At 38.9% G+C, this 21,021-nt stretch overlaps 1 long non-coding RNA gene across 6 annotated transcripts in view; it reads right to left on the bottom strand.

Annotated features, from left to right (window-relative positions):
- Positions 1–21,021, bottom strand: part of LOC110355012 (uncharacterized) — a 202,669-nt gene that overhangs the window by 110,554 nt on the left and 71,094 nt on the right. For 4 of the 6 annotated variants that reach the window (XR_010473145.1, XR_010473141.1, XR_010473143.1 and 1 more), the window contains 2 exons: positions 15,229–15,341; positions 11,788–11,888 (listed from right to left, as the gene is read on the bottom strand). This is a non-coding gene — a long non-coding RNA (uncharacterized LOC110355012). The remainder of the gene's footprint in view (positions 1–11,787; positions 11,889–15,228; positions 15,342–21,021) is intronic. The other 2 variants (XR_010473144.1, XR_010473146.1) reach the window with 1 other exon arrangement.

Here is a 21,021-nt window from a genome sequence, read left to right as displayed (position 1 = left end):
CAAATACTCTAAACTTAAATAGCAGCTTTTCAGATCTATATTAAACAAGAACATGTTAGCAACTCCTTGTACCTTAAGTATGTTTCCCCAGCGTAAAAATAATGAAAGTTAAGCTACTCAGATATGCGTTTCACTGAAATAACTGTCAAGATATTGTAATTTAGAGACACAAGACTTTTACCTACAGCACTGCAATGAAATAAATTTTAATTTTCATTTAAGTAGGTAGAGATTGACTGCTAAGACTAATTCATTGCATCTTTTCTCTCCATAAAATCTTAATATACTAGACAGGAAGGATAGGGGGATAATGAAACTGCATGACTTGATAAGAATGAGTTTTAAACAACTGGCAAACACTTAAGACATTATTATCCCATTCACAGCCTCTAAAATAGATGAATCCAACCTTTATCAAACATGCCGCGGGGAGACAGGGACGAGGAAAAACATGAGGAAAATATGGAAACACAATGCAAAGACTACTGAGCAAACTGAATGTGAATGAAGCTTTCTTCACATGACGTGCATGTGCTGATGCAAGTGATTAAGAGACTGGGGAGGGACGGTTTTGAAAGACTGAATAAATCATGCATAAGACACAGCACGTTGATAGAATTGAGTATAGACTGTACAGCAAAAACTCCCTGTGTGTCTCAAAATAATCTGGCATAATGCTGGCACAATCTGTCAGGAGCTCCGTCCTGTAGCTTTTCTAACATTTTATGTAATAGACAGTTATAGCATTGATTATTGTATTTCTATGGTACATGTACAGTGGTACCATGAATGTATTCTATGGTACTGTGTATCATAGTACATGGCTCTTGGCAAAGAGACAACCTGTAATAACAAATGGCATTTGATTTTATTTTCAAGATTCCTGCTTGTACAAAATGATTTACGAACTTCCATTCCTTCGGTGATCCTCTGCCCCACACAGTAACGCAGATACTTGTGTAAATCCGACAAATTGGCAAATTGTACTGAAATGAAAAAGAAATAAAATACCTAATATTTTCTTCAAATGCCTTGGAAACTCAAGTTGCCAACTCAAATATAATTATAAAGGGAAATAATGGGAAAATTATTAATGTTTAAGAAGCAAAAATATTATTTGCCAATTCATACTGCTCTTTGTTGATTCATGCTGGAATGTCAACTTGGGACAAAACATTCAAATGTGTATGAGGTTGAGCACATGTTTAAATGCTGTTCACAGTAGGGATGAATTCATCAGTGTTGTTCACAATAAGAATCCAATACTAAATTATCGGGTACAAATCAGTGTAAGTACAGCAGTGCTAATGGAGGAATGGCAGCTTTTACACAGGCAAAGAAGCCAAACCCTCGCTCAGTAAATTTTTTAAGGACGTTTCCAAAGATGCACAGAGTAGGTGATGATCATACACATCATACGTGTTGTTGTCAGATAAGTTTTCATCTTGTTCTTTTGGGGAAAACAAACGCAAAAATATTAACATCTTTAGTTAATGTTTTCAGGGTAGAGTTCAATTATTTTTGTAAAATGAGATTCTATGTTATGCATATTTAAAGGTGTCATGCAAGAATGCATTTTCCTGGACAATTCAACCTGCTTACTGGAATTGTAGGAAATTCACAAGTAATTGAGCCTTAGGATAATATTAACTTTATAACATCCATTCTGTGCTCTTTTAATAAATATGCAGATTTTGTTGTTGACTGAGTGCACACGTTCGGTTTTCAGGTTTTTCTTGTCTAGGAATTGCACACCCATTGATTCCTCAGTCTGTAATTCTGAAAACATCCCATATATACAGAAATAAAGTTGTCTTGCTCATTAGAGAATCATACACACTTAATAGGGAAACTCTTTTCAATTTAGCTTTTGTGTACAAATACAAGTAATAATTTCAGATATACTAAGTACATATTTAGGAAAAAGCTTTATGTGTGGGAGAAAAATTGCCTTTTCTAATTATAGAAATGTACATAATTTAAGAGGTAATTGACCAACAAATGTTGTGCGTGAGACTGTTTAACCCAATTACATACGTCATTTATAAAGTAGGAACATAGCTAAGACCATCATTTGCAGAGGCAGTAAACACAGTAATTAAGAATGGTTTAGACGTTTGCTTGCTTTCATATCATCTTCCCTTGTAGATGTCATAAGGAAACAGGAGGAGAAGATCCCAAATCCTGCAACAAAACCTAAGTATGAGGTTTCATTTTAGATTTCAGGCATATATTTCTGAAAGAAGCCCAAAGCTCTGTCCAGAAAGATTCGACTGCATAACCAGGTCCTTAGGGAATGTGTTTTCAGGCAAAATCAAGGAGCAACAAACCAGCTGTTCATCCTTCAGCGCTGCCAATTGTGTACGCAGTGCTAACGCTGCCACCTTGCCAATGAGAAAGAAATGCAAAATCCTGACAAATCCAGGCATTAAGAATGTCGCCGCACTTTGCCTGGTGATATAATAGCTAATAGTACCAGCCTGCCTCGATGCTGCCAGGTAGTTTATTCGTCAAAACCAAACCAATGTTAATTGGCAAACTCCCATTTTCTGGTCTGGGGCACAGGAGGTTCAAAACCTACTGCCTGCCACTCAGCTTCTGTGATAAGTGAAAAGAGTACAATGGGCAGAGACCCATTTAACCAATGGCTTTTTGAAATACTATAAAATCCATATGATTATTAGGATAGTCCTGAGATGTTCTATACCTGGAAGAACGCAGGAATTGAATGTGCGTGTTAGACCTCGCCTGTAAGTGCTGTTATCAGTCTCACTTGGGCTCTCTCAAGAAATATCAATTTGCAGTAAATGGAAAAGCTCCAAGACAGATAAAAGCATAAGTGTATCAAAAAAGCCAAATTCAAGTCCAACTTGAATGTGACATCGACTTGGATATCTGACATCATAGGTGAATGTTTTTACCACCATTCTTTCCATGTTGTTTCACACAGAAAGCTTTAAAAAGCCTCAGTTTTGTCCCACTGTGGTACAGAACCACTTCTGAAATCTCAGGACAAAAAAAATGCTAGATGTGGAAATCTGTTCCTACACACAACTTCGTAAGATGCCAGACTGAATGCTGCATTTGCATTTTGTGTATTTTCCTACGCTTGGCAGCTGTGTGCACCAATGTAGTTAATTCTGTGTCATGGGAAAGCATTTCAACACAAAGCTCGTGATGCTGCTTCACCTTTGTGCCTTCCCAGGATTATTACGAGTAAATTCTAAGGAAGTTCCCTACACTTTTAGCTGGGTCCACAGCTCCACTGTGTTTTGATTGGGCCCACATACCCGCCTACAAAGCAAAAATGTTTCTTGTTATCTAAACGTTACCAAGATAGCTTTAACTCCCCTTATCTACAGTTATATCTTTTAGCTGAACTGTGTGTATAAGCCTGCACTGAAGGGTAAAAAATAATCTTCCCTAGGAATGAAACACAGATGAAATAATAATTTAAAGAAATATAATGGGCCAAGGTGGTGGGGACGGCAGGAAACTTTCAAGCCTCGGGGGAGAAACCACTGTGCAAGGACCTAAACAATACCATAGAATACCATCCATAGAATACAGAGGGAAGTCCTGCAGGTGTGTAAGAAATGTGTTCATGGAGTATGGGGTTAATCAGATGAAGAACCACCACTTTGTACCTAGCATGGCAGCAACTTGATTATAAATCCTTATTTATCTTTTCTAGGACACCTGAATCCTGCCCACGTGTTACCACTGTTTGCCAATACACATCCCTCTGAGGAAAATGCATTTTGTGCGAGTCTTTACTTAGATCTGAATACCAACACAGCTACAAGATAAAAAGTCTAAGTTTCCCTTTGGAAAAACTCTGGTAACATTCAAAGTGTAATTGCTTTTGCAAACTGACAACTAATTATCCAAAAGCTAAATGCACATTAGGCATTTAAATAATGAAATGTCAGTCAGTATAATAGAAGTGCCACTTTACTTGTTGCTTTTGGAAATTATTCTAGTCTTAAAATGAATCTATCTACATATACATAGGCATATGTACTTTGCAATTACGCTTATTCACATAAAATAAAATCTTACTAAATTATATTATTTCTACCTACAGAATGCTTATATCCTTCAACTACCACTGCTATTTGTAAAGGTACAAAACCCACTATTAATACAAGCTGTTTCAGGCCCACATTTGTTTTCAGGTGCTCTCTGCCTTATCTTACTGCTTGCCAAGGGAATTTTCTATCCCCTGCTGATCACTAGAACACACTTATTTTACTGTGTTATGAATCTGTAAGTCAGACATCATCACACAGAAATGAAGCACGTCAACATTAGGATTGCGGGGCCTGAAAAAATGGTCTGCTATGAAGCTGCAAGGATTCCTTATCTGAAGGATGTGCTCCATGTCCCTAACTAATCACAATGAGATTTTGTACAGGGCAAGATTAAAGAATAAAATATATTTGTTTAAACAAAAGTTTTTAACAGCGGAGAAGCAACAACCAAGTGTGCAGTTAAGTGTTTATTCAGCAGCATCTTCCCTAGACACACCACTCCTAGGTCTTCACATCAGATTCTTCAACATCTCATCAGCTTCAAGTCCAACTCATCCCTGCATCCCCACTCACAGATGCTCGAGGATGCTGCCCCGCGGGGAGAAGCATCTTCCAGGTCCATGTCCAGCTGCTAAACATGGCCAGGGGGCCACAGAGCAGCTGCTCAAGGTTTCCTCCTCCTTGTCCTTTCAGGGCAGCAAGGCTGCTTCTTCCCCCTGTATTTCTCTTTACTCACTCCCTGTGATAGGACACGGCTACATCGCAAGGCAGCGTACAGGAATTAATTTCTTCCACTTTAAGTTATCAAAACAAAAAAAGATATCAAACACAGCAGAAACAGTGAAATTGAGAATGTGTTCCTTGGAGTTTGACACTGGTACTCCAGTACAACCACATGTTTTAGAGATGCTTACGGAACATGCCACATGTGCTCAAGGATAAACACACATATGCTGTAGATTCACACATACTGCCTGTGTGCATTCAAGTACATCTAGAGAGATGCAGATTAAATTATTTGTAAACATTTATGTATATTTTATGCATATGTACATACACACGTTCACCTACACAGAGTCACTGTGAGTGTACAGACACACGTGAGTGTGTACGCACACATATAGGTACATTAGGAATGAAGTTCTCTGCAAAAATCACAACAGCCATGTTCTTACAATAGTTTGTGCGGACAACGACACTGAACTTGACACCCAGCTGTGCTGGAAATCAAATTCTACAGCAAAGGGCCAGGATTTGGTGTGAGCAAAATAGTTTCCTCATTAATATTTATGTGGAACTATTCAACATGAGCAAAAATGATATGGATGTGTCACTGGCACTCATGCTGTAATACCATATTTTAACAAAACAATTTGGAAGTACGAAATAAAATACACAGTACTTTAATAGATTCAGAAATGCAGCTCAGTTCCAACCACATCCATCATTTTACCTGTAAATCACTCTGTTTAAGCAGTGGACCTACTTATGTGCAGCCTTGTGAGTGGGCATGAAAATTCATCTTCCATAAATTTGCTATAATAGGGTAGCGGTAGTTACTGTAACTGGGGTTGCCAAATCGTTTCCTCTAAATAGTTGCTGCTTGGTCCAAAATTTTCTATTTCCTGTCTCTATCCAAGAATGGTTTCTATTTAATAATTTACCATTATCTCTTCAGTAGCTTGAGTAAGTGACTTCACTCATTTTTGTTGTGATGAGAATAAAAATAACACTTTCTACATTATAAGAAAAAAAGCAGAGATTTTCTGGGCAACATTTTAACCTAAATAACTGAAAATTTAAAGAGTTCCAATTTGTCATCATGATAGTCCCTCCTGAGAAACAAGCATAGCATTATGGAGAAAAACAAAAAAAGGCTTTGATTTGACTAAATTATGGGCTTTTGGGAAATGGTCTGCAGTTTTTGTTAAACTTACTAGGTGGGCAATGTACTGCACACACGTTTGTAGCTTTACAGTACTGTGCCTGAGTCAGACAATCTAATTTAGTCACTTGTTACAAGAAATCCGGGATTAGAAATCGGTAGTTTAGCTCCTTCCACTCCTCTCATTCATTTTTCATTACAATACCTCTTCAGACAATTAAAACCCAAGAATTATGAACTGCTCCATCTCCATGTATAGGCAAATGAGTGAACTTCTTTATTCGGTATATACAGCTCTAATTTAATGAGGCCCAAATGACACTCCAGTCTGATTAATAATTTGCAAGAAAAAGCAATTACGCTCTAGTTGTGAAAACTGATACTATGAGGTGACTCATGAGGTGCCCTGCAGACGGAGGCACCATCTCTTAAACATCCACACCAAAATATCTGCGATATCCACATCGTGATATCGGCTTCATCATGATTCTGTGATTCTCTCCCTCCCCAAGGGCCTGGGATTAATTCCAAGGGAATCCAGGTGTCACAGTGAGTGTCCCGGTGGCATCTTGTGGTGTGGGTATGGGTAGGTGCACACATAATCATACAATAGTTTGTGTGTCACAGGTATAGAAATGCACCATCTTTATGTTCTCACAGGGACAAAATTTGCAGTTGGCTTCAACTTTAATATTTCCCAGTTTCTTTTGGTGCTTAAATATAGACCCTTCCTCCTCTGATGGCCAATTGTAACCGGGCAGATAAATCATGTATTTATGTTTTTGTTTCATTAATAAAGATCCACAGTTATTTCCAGAAAACACTTGCATAAGAAAATGTAATACTAATAAATATTAAAACTGAAAGCTTTATAAGTGTTTTGATGAGCATTTGTGCCTGCAATATGCAGCAAGGCAAATGTCTGTTACAGATAACACAAGGGAGGTAGAAGTATGACCATTTAGTTTGCAAGGCAAGGATTTTGGTAGCTGATTTTTGAGCTATTCATCAAGCTCTTTTTCTTGCAATAGAATTTGCACAAGATCAAGAATGGCTGGATAAACAACCCCTCTCCGCTGCTTCTGTAAAGAGGAGATAGAGGTAGCTCACGCTTTTTAAATACCGATGGAGCCAGTCATTATGAAGATTCTATACGTTGATGCCGGGCTGATATCACTGTGATTATCGCAGTCGTTTGCAGGGGAAATGGAAGAGGAAGGAACGCTGTCTGATATTATTTCCATGTGAAAACGAGGAGATGGAGCAGACAAGCAGCAGATATTCCACTGCACTGTTTCACCTTGCCACACACATCCCCGACATTCCGGATATGCAATAGTGTTATTTTGGAGATGAGTGAGCTGTGACTAGTTCATAGCAGGTTTTTCAGTAAACCAATTTTAATTTTTAGTAATAGTAAGCAGAGCAACCATAAACAGAAAGAATCATTTTGTGATGACAGCGATGAATTTATCGCAATATCCTCTGGATATATTTCCCATTTTCTTACTGTAACAAATATAATTTCCTTCCGCAGATTTATCATCACTAGATTGTATTTTATTGCTATTATATGAACACTGTGTTTAGATACTTGTGCTCAGAGAAAACCTCCTCATTTTTGGCAATTTCCCTTTTTACAACTCTTGAATTCCAGCTAATTTCTGCCTCATTACTTTAATATAATTCCTCACTGATGAGAATCTTAGGAGAAGGGACACGCTTTACAACACCAATGCCTCTTCATGAAAAGAGAATGTAAAAATAAGTATGAAAGCAATTGATTCCAGCAGAAAAAGGACAGGCATTAGAGCCTCAGCCCAGATCTATTTATTTAAAAATAATTTTCTCCCTTATGCCACTGAGAGACTAAAAGAAATTAAAAAGCAACTTCATATATCAGGAAAAAATGTTAATAAGGGAATAACATATTACAATATTGATTTGGATTTAACAGAACCACCAGCTTCTCCTAGGGATAGAAGACCAAGGCCTAGGATATATGTTAAAACTGATTGAAGAGACTTAAAAGATTAGCCAGATAACCACAGTACTAGCTTCAGAATTGAGAAAACATTTTTAAGTGGCATCACCACCCTAAAGTAAAACAAAGGTAGAAAAATCAGCATATTTGTAGCTTAATAACCAAACTGAAACCATTTTTAAACACCATGTCTTTCCTCATTCACAATATGCAATGAATCCTCTCCTATTTATATCACTAAAGCCATTCCATATGGAGTATCCTTGGCACTAGAGGTCACTTAGAAAGAACCAACAAACATCCAGCTATCCATTTCTCAGAAGACCACGTGCTTCATGCTTTTATATTCCCAAGGAGCAGTCAGATCCACCTTTCAGTGGCTTAACAAGATCATCTCTCCTGGTCCAGGAGCTGCTCAGAGCTGCTTTCAGTGCAGGTTGAACTCCTGCCTCCTCCCCAGCACCAGCCTTGCAAAAACATCTCAGCTGGAAGTCAGTCATGCTACCTAAATTTTTATCTCTGCCTTTCAGTAATGGATTTTGCAGAGGGCTCTGCAGTAATTCCCAGAAGTTATTTTGCATTTTACCTCGCAACACATGGGAAATTCACCATCTCTAACTTCTCAAGTTAGTTGAGAAATGCCAGGGGTCATCTAATAATGACGTGGTCAACTGCTTCAGCACTACCAGCCCACAACTAACACTTATGATGCTTCTTAGGACATGAACAGAAGTGCTGTCGTGGCTAAAGACCTTTATGGACCAGGGAAAAGAGGAGGGAGTAGGAAGGCAAGAGATCACGAGTTTCATGATATCTTTGTGATACCTTGTGATAATCGTTCTCATGTCAATGCAGCACTAAGGACTCAATGCTGGATGAGTCCCAGCAAAGAGAAGAAGTGGGATCTCCGAGTAGGTCTGTTCACCCAAAACATCGGGAAACACACACCCCGGCAGATAAATCCTCCTGATTATAGACGGAAGGAAATGCCACTATATCAAGTGGCTCCTCCTCAAGAGGAGCCAGAGAGATAAGTAATCAAGCCTCTAGTTCACTACCACAAACAAATGGTTTGTAACACACTGTATATTAAAAATGGCCAGTGGCTGAGCTGGCACTGACAGCCTATGGAAAACAGATCTTTAATTTGTACATCCTTCTAAACCATTTTCAGCACAGACACTGACCCATGGATATAGGGAACAGTAGTGGTGGGTCTTCCTCTTGGAAATGCTAAAATAAAGCTGCTGAGGTTCCCTTCTACAGCCCATTTTGTTTCTTGTATATAACACACTCATAAAACTAAATGCTGCCATAGGAATAGACAGTATGTCAAGCAGACTCTGCTGATCTGAAATGGATCCAAAATATCTAAACCTCCCGAGTCTCTACGTTCTGGCTGGAAATTCCATGACCGTAAACTTTCCAGCACTGGCACTCTGGGATCTGGAAAGTCATCTTTACTCCTGGTCTTGTTAGTTCCTTGATTTATCCTCACTTTTTGTGCAGCCCCAAATAAGCCAGACTCTACTCCATTTCTAGGAACATACTTAAGTTATTTGTATTTGAACTGGAAAGTGCTATCAGTTACATGCCCATCTTTGATAACTCTCACCACAAACAACTAACACACCAGATTAAGACCCAAAGTAAAAACACATCCACAGAAGTACATTCCACTACCGAACCTGTTCTAACACTGGTACAACAGGGGGCAAAATTTTCCAAACAAAACATAGCTAACCTTTCATACTGAAATACACTTACATTAGTAAGCCTGCAAAAACTTTAATAGTATTGTAATAAAGGAAACTCATTCTGACAGAGAAGGAATTCTGTATTCATATGTTAAAAGTCTTGGACTGGCCCCTCAATATTTGCCATTTAGAATTCACCCCTGATTTTCTTGCCCAGCCGAGGAGTCATAACCATGATTACGAATGGACATGTTGATAAGTTTCTAAAAGATGCTGAGGAACAGCCCCAAGTTCATTTACAAGTTCAAGTCTTTCCTCAGAAGGGTAGTATCCGTTTCCTCTGTCCTTATCTAGCTTTTCCCCATTATTATTCCAATTTGGAGATGAATTACAACAGCAGGTATCTCAAGAGTACAGACACAGCAGCCAAAGACCTGACAGTCACAGGAGAATCAACCTTTTTTACTGAATCCAGAAAGCACAAATGCCTGCCTTGGGCATAAAGAAGGAAAAGGTTTTTGAGGCATAAGAAGGTGAAATTCTTCTAAAGTTCACAACTACAGAGAAGACAAGTATACACCTTTAAAAGCTACCAAGATGATCTCACACACGCTGCAGAAAAAGAAGTACGGTATTTAGTTCATCAATTATTTCTGTGTGATAAGTCCAGTGCATCACCTCCCAGGGGTACCCAGGGAAGCCAACGTTTTGGTAAATCTCCATTGCTTGGGTCTGGCGGCACAGAAACTGCAGTTACACGTGTCAAAGAATCCTGGAGACAGATGTCAGTTTGAGGTTGTACAAGAACAGCTTCACTACTGTGTGAATATTGCATGAGCATCAGTTCATTGAGGCATGTTGTTATTACCAACACTTGTTAGGAGGGAAGTCTTAAATTCCCACATTTGTCTTTTCCTTATTGGAAGCCTCCAGAGCGAAGATGAAGCATTATCAGAAGCTGTTATGATATGGGAATCACTAATCTATCAAATCTTTATAATCTCAACACTGTTATGTATTAAAAGATAAGCATACATAATAGCTTTTTAAATGGTAGCAATATATAATGAGAAAGTATGATCTGGTAAACTGAAAAAAAACCTATTTAACTTCTCCCGTATATCATTAAATAGATAAGTTAACCATCAATCCCTGATAACGACTCATTCATTTATTTTGCCAGCAGGGCAGATGTCCCCCTTCTTAGTGAATTATCAATAAGAGCCCTAGTTAACTGGAAAACCACCATTCCTTCCACATGTTTATGCAAGGTTAAGAAAGAACTGAGCTTTCACACTGAAACAAGACATTTTGCTGAAATTTCATAGTGTTTTTTTACAGTAACAATTTGGAACGCCGTGGCAAGAAGCTGATTTGATCTGCTCTTAATCAGCCTTGCAAAGCTGCAGTAATTTAGCATCATTGACATTTAACTCTTACTTACTTTTTTGTTATTTTAATAAAATCTTGGAACTTGAGCCTGTTACCTCAGGGCAAAGGCACTTTCACTGAGGAACTTCAAGAATGTGGCTCAGTTTCTAAAGTCTACACTTTGTCCATAACAATGCAAACAGACCAATTTTTATGAAAACTACAGGACTAGAGGGTGAAAAATCACCTTGATCAGATGTCCATTCCAAATTCCTATTTATTACTGAAGGCTGATGGATGGGTTTTACACCATTTTTTTTTTCTTTATACGGTAAAATTTCACCCTTCCAAGCTCCTTGTGGAGTCTGTCTTGCTATGACAGGAGAAGTAACAGCCCCACAATGCAGGATCCCAGTAGCATGTTCTCTCACAGATTACATGATGCTGCTGCAGTCCTCTCATTCACAACACACTCTCAGCTATTTATCTACAGCCAAATTAGTGACCTAGAGCAGAAAGGAGGTCACAGTGGCACTCGGGAGCATGTGTGAGCTGATCATGCTACGGAAAAAGATAAATCAAACCAAACCAATCATCACATATGTACCATATGAATATATATGTGGGAGTAGACACACTTGACCATCCAGTTTCCATTCAAAGCTTGCGTATCAATCAACTCCTCTTCAGTTGTATCAATTTGAGATATTTCATCCTTTCACAAGACGAGAAAGATACTTAATGACACTGTGATGGTTTTGATCTGCATCTCCCCACAAACTGGCAGAAAGAAAAATGTTCATTTTGAAAACTTACCTGCACAGCAGGTGCTTCAGAAGTGCAGATTTAACTGTTGGATCTCATCCCTGTCTCATGATATTTTTTGGAGTGTCATATTCAGATGAGATAAGGCTTCCCTAGAGAATAAGACAACAATTGTAAGGGAAAAAAAAAAAAAAAAATCACATATCACCACTACTTATGTTATATATATATATATATATATATATATATAATTGGAATATTTCCTACGTCAACTAGGGCAATGAAAAAATACACTGGAGTACCATGTGCTACTTCAAACATACAAACTCTTCGATGTTTACACAGCATTCTTCTCCAAATAAATGATAAATGATAGATGAACCTTTACCTAAAACACTGGGCCAAATTCTCAGATAAATGCACATTTAAGCAGTCCACTGCATGCTGCAGAGGCCCAGTCTGGTGGCATCAACCAGGATTGCCCCAGGGCTCTGCTACACAGCTGGCAGAAACTCTCCTCACCTCTTTAAAAAGCTCAATATGTTATTTCGCTGCAGAGAAGGGAAAATGCATATATTGCTTATTAAGTTCCCCAATAAGTCCAGCTCAGCTAGTCTAGTTCCCCAGCAAAGTCTCCTGATTGCACATAAGCTGAGATCCACACTTAGGCAACCACCCACGTTCCTAGATTTAGATTACACCATCTCCATATAGTAGTTCTGTACATTTTCTTTACCATCTTAGGAATGTATAATGTGACTATTAGATGGTATCAGGAAGAAAGAAAAAAAATGCCCCCATAAATCAGAAAGTGCATTCCTGTGCCCCTCCAAATCACAAAATCATAGAATCATTTCAGTTGGAAGACACCCTCAGGATCATTTAGTCCAATCATAACCTAACTCTGGCAGTTAACCACGTCCTTGAGAACCTCATCTAAACGCCTTTTAAACCCCTCCAGGGATGGTGACTCCACCACTGCCCTGGGCAGCCTGTTCCAATGCCCCACAATCCTTTCTGTGAAGAAATTTTCCCTAATATCCAATTGAAACCTCTCCTGGCACAACTTGAGGCCATTTCCTCTTGTCCTATCACTTGTTACTTGGGAGAAGAGACCAACCCCCTCCACGCTCCGACCTCCTTTCAGGCAGTTGTAGACAGCGATAAGGTCTCCCCTCAGCTCCTGTTCTCCAGGCTGAACAGCCCCAGCTCCCTCAGCTGCTCCTCATCACACTTGTGCTCCAGCCCCTCACCAGCTTCGTTGCCTCCTCTGCACTCTCTCCAGTGCTTCAATGCCCTTCTTATGAATATTGAAGGATAGATGATAGATCACATGACAGAATCATTTAGGCTGGGGAAGACTCTTGAGATCACTGAGTCCAAACGTTTGCTTGTCACTGGTAGAGGTATGCCTCTGCGTCACCCCAAATCCAAAATGGAAATCGTTCATATGAATTTCTTCAGTATAAGAAGTCATAAAAAAAAAAGTTATTCCACCCCTAAACTTCGTTACTTACGGGGAACATAGATTAAAATCATAGATGGTATGTAACCTTCAATTTATTAATTATTTAGCATAATCTGATTATTTCTTTTAGAGACAAAAGAATTTGAATTAGTGCTGGGAACCTTGCCTCACCTCTAGGTTGCTTCTACTTTTCCCTCTGCCATACATGCATTTTTTTTTATTTCAAACCAGACTGTAATTTTTTCACAGACAGCAAACCTGATATGTCAGAAACTTGTTCAACTGAGCAGCTCAATCTTAGAGCACCTGCACATGTAAAGTCCTGTGACATAAAATAACAATGTGCAATATTTTACTTATACACTGACGGTTCAAATTTTGTTAAACTTGTATTCTACCTAAGCTGCTTACAGAGCAATTCCAGAAAAGAAAGTGCATTTTGTCTACACATACAAATGCATGTGATAAAGGATGTGGCGGAGCACTTTGGTCACAACAAAAAAGTCCAAAGTACCATTTTTAGTTGTAGCTAGAAAGACCTCACAATAGATTTTGGATTGTGCTTGTTGTTTTTTGTGTGTGTGTTTTTGCGTATTATTTTTTAAGTTTAAAATCAACACGCAAAGTTCAGTCATTTGAGAAAATTATCTTCGAGTAATTGCCACACCAACACTATTTAGTATGCTCCTTTGCCTTTCTTGCCAATTGAAACATACATCAAGTAATTACGTGCAATTAAACGTATTCTTTCCAATGCTCTTGCGTTTTTTTCATTTCACTACAATTACTGCAAATTTCCTTTTGCTAATCAACTTGCACTTTTCAAACAATTTTGCATGCATTTTATGCATCAAAAGGGACAATACCAAATTCTGCTGCTCTTGCAGAAGAGTCATCTCTGTCATCACTCTTTGCATCATAATTGAAGCAGCCACAAAGCCATTTCCATACCAATCTTTCAACTGTTCTGTTTATTCTAAGCGTAACTTGGGGCAGGGGCCTTTTAAAGAGGTAGGATCTTTGTAGTCTGCCCTGATTGGGGGGCTGTTGCACACTCCAAATTTGCCCTGTGCCTCATCAAGGGTCTCATAATAGGATCTACACAGCAGAAGGAACGACATCGGAAAAACACAGTTTGAACTTTAGCATTTATGTGAATCACTAGCTACAAAAAGAAAGTTCATAAACTGCAGTGTTGTAACACAAATAGCTTTTTCACTTGAGATAGGCACATAAGATGAGAAAAATACACTGCATTCTCCAAAGGAATGCATTCCATCACGACTACATTGAGTTATTTAGCTTTTAGGCTCTTTGAGGCAAGGACTGCGTTTTGATATGTTCTATGGTATCACCTGAGTAGGTATTAAGAGCTAGGATACATAGGCAATACCACAATGTAAATAATAAAGATACGTAAGTCAACATTGATAAACATAAAGGACAGAGATCCTGTCCTTTATCAGATCATAATTGTTGCTATATTCATAATCCCAAATATTTTAGGAATACAAATCCTTTCCAGCCGCCATTAAATAACACATTATTGACTCAGGTCTATACCAAAGACAACAGAAATGTGCTACAGCCTCAGCTAGAGTAGTTAAAACAACTCCCATTTCTAATTTTCAGAGGTCATCTGCCCAATTACTGCTAAATAAAACAAAATAGCAGCTGGTACACCAACCAACATAGACACAGAGACCAACAGAAGTGTTAACAAACCTTTGCTTTATGCCTTCTCTCAGATAACATCACATTTGTTTCTGGTCCCTTCTGGAAACCGGGTGTGACCAAAAATAAATTGGGAAACCACAGAGCTGGAAATAATCCACTCTTCCATATGCCCCCAACTTCTCAGCACATAACAAAACTGTTCCATTGTCCTTAAGTACGTTATGGAACAATAACAATGCACTTAAAGACTCTCTTCCTGCTTAATGCTTAACAAGAAAACTATTCAAATAGACAAATTTGTCTTAATATCAGCAACCCTGGCCCACAGTAACCACAACTAAACATACCTCAGGAACAAAAGGACTCCCCTAAAGTTTGCTTCTACGTATAGCAGGCTGATGAGCTACCACTCCATCCAGAAGGCTGCATCCAACAGACTAAAGCTCACCTGTTTGACTTTCTGCTGAAACAAAAGGGGAGATCATTAGTGGAGATCGTTAGTGGAGGCTGTAACTAGGCAGGAGGCAGCATTAGAATCAGCTGGGAGCACTGGTAATTAGTAACTCCCCTGCTGAGAGCTCATTGTCCTCAGGTGTTTTCCACCTGTTTTGCTGTAAATCTGTTTCTTTTATAGCAGTCTGGGAAGGGGAGTATTCTTGGGTCATTTTGATCTGAGAAAGAGCCACTAGTCCCACATAATAGGAAACCAAATGCTCTTATTTACACGCAGGATGTACTTTTGTATCATAAATCTGAACAAAACTAATTAAAACATGAGGAGGGCAGCTGGGCCGTGGTCCTGAGATCAGGCTTGGGTCAGTGTGAATATATCCTCATGGAGACCACTGAAATATGGCAGCTGGTCACACCTGGTCCACTAAAACAAAGGTCTTCTGTTCCTCCATTTCCAGGTGTGTATGATCCAGAAAACCAACTATTTCATCTCTTTGTCCCAGGATGGTCCTTGCTTGGAGTCAATCCTTTAATGACCATACAGCCGGTCAGCAGCAAGATGTTAGGAAAACAAATACCAATGAAGTAATAGTGTCGTTTTATACGAACTCCTGTGTACTGGCAGCTTTATTGAGTTGTGTTTCCTTTTGCACAGAGACGTACCAGCAGCATGGTTCATCTGGGGTTAGGGTTGGCCAGAGTTTAGAAAACTGTTTTCAGCGGCTGTTTATATTCTACATGTTTAGATTCTACATGTGCCACAAAATAAGGAAAATTGATGATGTTAATAGATTGAAAATATTTCTCCCATTGTATTAAAATTTCCCCCTGTTGTACTTCCCCAACCTTTTTAAGGTTGGAATTTCAGTTTTGAGAGGGTAAAAGTCTTGGAGATGAAAGACAACAGTCAATCTTAATAGCTTGATTTTTACAAAACCTGGAAAATTAGGAAGAATTCTCTTACCAATAATTTCTAGTAACTTCTCTTTTTATTCTACTGCTTGCCCAGACCTGCCTATATTTGAAGTTAAAATCAAGATAGAGGTTAAAGTTTAGGACTTCAGTGTAAACAATGACTGGATGCAACAGGCTGAAACACTAAGAAGACAGTAAGTGTAACCTTCAGTACCCTATCTTCTATTTCACTGTTGATTTTGGTCTGTTTAAATTTGGGATAGAACAGGGCTGAAAAAGAAGTTTGGAAAAGGTAAAGCCTTTGTCCTGAACACGGTTAACAAATTAGGAGAAGGCCTGGTGTTAACATACTGTATTTTTTTTCTCTGCATATTAAACCATGTATTTTAGTCTAAGTATTGTTTCCTTGTCTGAATATAAAATCCCAGATAGTGTTACAGACAGTGGAAGCTAAAAGTTAAACAATACAACAGATGGATCCCGAAAATTCAGCAGTTAGTCAGACAATTGGAGTCCAGAGGTTCCAATATCTTGCTTTCCATTTTAACCTACAGAATGATACCCTTGTGATATTTAAGATGAAAACTGAAGTCAGGATCACAATTAGAATTTGAAAACATAAAATATCAGAAGGCCTCTACATGACTGGAAACTGCTTAGTCCTCGAAGTTATGAAGAGGGCGATGTCAGCAGTAACCAATTCCTAATGTTACTATTTACTGTAGTAATCAGTCTCATGGTTATAATAATAATAAGTTATAGGGACCTAAATGATCAAGAATCAAGTTTATGTTCTGGTTTTTCAAAATACACATCCTTAGGGATTATAAATAATGTTTGACTTGTTCCTTTTCCTTAGAGAACTTCATGGAGTCATAATTATGGTCAGGGTTAAGGTTTGGAAAACTGAACAGATCTTAAAAGCAAAATTTGGGTTAACTTTTACACGCATACACAGTTACGAAGAAGAATGACTTGGACATTGCCTAGTGCCCTATCTCGTATTTTGTTTTGGTATTGGCTACAAGCTGCAGCTGTGGTTACTGTTGAGGCTGTGATTAGAGCTGGAGCTCAATGACCAAAACCTCAGCTCTTTAAGTCAGAAAAATCCTTTCACTCAGAAAGCATTTAATTCAGAACAACTGCTCTCACCTTGTATTTTGCTTGAAAATACGTGCTTCTATTTTGCATCTGAAAAAGTCATCCGTATCACTAATGGGGATAGGAAAATATATTGTTTTTTCCCCACACACCTATGATACTGTTAAACAGCTTTACGAGGAAAAGTTTCATTTGCCTTTCAGACATTAGGCATTGGCCAGTGTTCAAGGAAGCACAACCATCCAGATGAACAACTGGCTTGTTTCAGTATCGAGCAGCCAAATTCATCCCTGGAGTAGCACCAATTAATATTTGTAAGGGATGTATGGCAGACACAAATCCAGGCCATTGGAAGAGGCAAAAGTGATGTATCTTAAATATTCTGGCAGGACATACCAGTAGATTATGTTCTACAGAAAACAGGTATATGTGAATCTGGGATACACAGGTTTTATTTTTAACTACATAAAAATGGCAATTGTGTCAGACACAGGTCTATTAAGTGTAAATGTCAAAACAAAATTGCCAAAGCACTCACATTCAGCGTCTTTCTTCGCCTCATTTCAGACAGCATATGGATGGATACATGCCACAATTATCTTAATATGTGATTTAGGAAAAAAGCAATGAGCCTGTCTGTCTTGTTTCAGCAGTATATTTTAGACCACTCATCCACCATCAATATCTGTGCAGAAGCAAATACTGAAGACTGAATCTCTGCCGCTAAAGGCTGGATTCTTCATAGAGCCTTGTGATGGCTATGGTTGCCCCTTGGACAATGAAAACCACTGGGAAATCCAGGTTTTAGAGTTCACTGACTCCCATGTGGTAGAAAATGATCATATTTGGAAAAGAAAATTGTAGTGAAGGAACATGTCATGAAAAGGAAAATGTAATTGTCACAGGACTTGCAACGAGGAAATGTTCCAGCCACTGTAACTTAAAACATCCCTGAAATTGTGCTAAATTACCATCCGGGTTTACTCTCTGGTTGACTTATCCTGTGAAGGATTATTAAATTTTTCTGGAGTTACTTGGTCACAACCTCAATGTTTTCATGTTTTCATACTAACTGAGGAAGATAGTGAGAAAAACACTGCTTCCTTTCTCTTGCAATGATGGAAATTAATTTGAAAAACTGGAGACCGAAATTACATGCCCCAGAGCCCACAGAATTTGTATTGTACTTCAAAAACTGTGAAGCAGTGAGATACAGAGAATTTCTGCATCAGATCGACAATCACCCACAATATCTTGGAGTCACAGGAATGGGACTTTCAGTTATGTTTGCTGTCTGGAAAATATCAATAAAACAGAGAGCTTAGGTAAATATCATTCAGAAGCCAGCTGGTGACAGGCAGGACACCCATATACACCCCTAGGATTTCAATGCAAACTCTGACCCTGTCTCCAGCACGAAGGCATCTGCTTGTTCAATATGAAAGCCCACATAAGAGATTCCCAGGCACCAAAATGATAAAGCTTTGATAGTGATAAGTGGCATATTATACCTGCTTCAATTTAAAAATTGCTTACTACTGGATCAGAAAATACAATCTGTGAAGTACTTGCATTACTGAAGTATCAAAAAATGAGGGATAATAGATATATTTTGCTATAAAATGATATATGACTTACAGATATTTTAAACATATACCTCATTTTTGGTTTTTATAAAGAATTTCTGAAATGATGGAGTTGAATAAAGGCAGCGTATCACGGTAGCACATTTCTGGGCACATCAAGGGGAAGGAGGTGATCAGGAACAGCCAGCACGGGTTTACCAAGAGTAAATAATGCCTGACCAACCTGACCACCCTCTACAAATAAATGTCTAGATTTGTGGACAAGGGAAGAGCTGTCATTGTCATTTGCCTTGACTTTACCAAGAGTTTTGACAGTGTCTCACCCTATACTCTTGTAGCCCAGTTAGGACATTATGGTCTGTACAGGTGAACAATTAGAAGAGTAAAACCACTGTTCAAAGGGCGGCAGTTAATGGTCATTCTCTACCTGGATGGAGTAGAGCACCTGACGGGGGTCTATAGTGTGACAAAGTGGTACCTCTGGGGACTGTATTGGGACCTCTCCCATGACTGAGGTTCACTCACCTCCTCCAATGATGAGGAAGAGATGCTGGAACCCAGCAAGTTGCAGATGACTATAAATGGGGGACCAGCTGATGCTCTCAACATCAGGGTGGGCAGGGCTGCCATGCAGAAGTACCTCGACACATTGGAGGAACCGGCCAACAGGAACATAATGAAATTCAACAAGGATAAAGGCAAAATCCTGCAACTGAGAAGAAATAACATCTTGCAGCGACAGAACAGGCAGGGTACTGCCTGGCTGGGCAGCATTTCTGCTGGAAAGGACCTGTGGCTCCACATAAACAGCAAAGAAAGCCAACAGCATCCCAGGCACAATGGGTAGACCAAGGGAAGTGATTATCTTCCTTCACTTGGAACATTTTAGGCTGCATCTAGAATGCTCCACCCAGTTTTGGGCCTCCCAATTCAGTGAAGAGGTCAACAAAATGAAGAAAGTTCAGCAGAGGGCCATGAGGATAATCACAAGGCTGGAGCACTGGTCCTATAAGGAGAGACTGAGGAACTGGGCTTGCTGAAAGACTGAAGAGCAACTTTCCAATACCTGTGAAGATGTCGTCAAGAAGACAGAGCCAGGCATGGCTGTAGGATGAAAGGAAACAGATATCTGCCTCTGATGATATTAATTCTAAAAGACGTGCTACTGCAGGAAACATGAAAGGAATTAATCCTCAGGTTTTACTGAATGGGTAGGAAACCTTTGCATGGCTTTACAATCTGTCATGCATTTCAAAATGCTCGACTCAAGGGATTCCTGACAGAACTCCCACAGGCTGAAGATGTTCCAAGGATTAAGAAATTTTTGAAGTATCTTGAAACACCTTTTTTCTTTCTTGTCCTCTAATCTGCAGTGCATAAATTTGTCTCTAGGTGAGGACATGCTCCACAGTTATTACACATATCTCACAATGATATAAACTACCATTTTTTAGCAAAATAATTGCTCGTCACAGTTCTGTCTTATTTCCTCAGTGTAATATTTGCAAATACGTTTTAGGAATCATCAATGAACACATGCTCTCAGCAGAAGTTTAACTAAATAGTCTGTTTTCTTTTAACTATTTCTGTTTTGGAAGGAAATAAACTCTGAGGTCTCCAGGACTAGCATGCGAATTTTGATTTTCACTTGCAAGTTTGGGTCCTTGTTTACTGATGTTACACTCTTTTTCCAACTGTGAATGGGCTTTTCCTTCATGGGCCACCAAACTGGGAGAGTTAAGATGCAAACTGTAGCATTTTGAAGAAAGCAGAATCATCCCAAAGCTCAGAGACTCTCTGACCCTTTCTCTTTCATCTCGATTTGGCAGGAAAAACGTTGGCTTATTTTCAGTTTGATAGTTAAGCCAGGGTCATGTCCACTAAGTCCAAATAACCACTTAATCTGTGATCAAATCACAATGGAATCAACACCAGCAGGTGGAAAACACAAATAGAGACTTTTCATTATTTGCGATTTAACAACAGTTACATCATAGCAAGAGGAGCGGAGAAAAATAAATCTAGTGATTTTACTTGCCTTTTAAAATTGCAACCAGACCAACTGAGTGAAGTGAACGTTTATAT

The sequence above is a fragment of the Columba livia genome, chromosome 5, assembly GCF_036013475.1.
Source record: "Columba livia isolate bColLiv1 breed racing homer chromosome 5, bColLiv1.pat.W.v2, whole genome shotgun sequence".
Taxonomy (NCBI): Eukaryota; Metazoa; Chordata; class Aves; order Columbiformes; family Columbidae; genus Columba; species Columba livia.
This window is presented reverse-complemented; position numbering and strand designations above follow the sequence as displayed.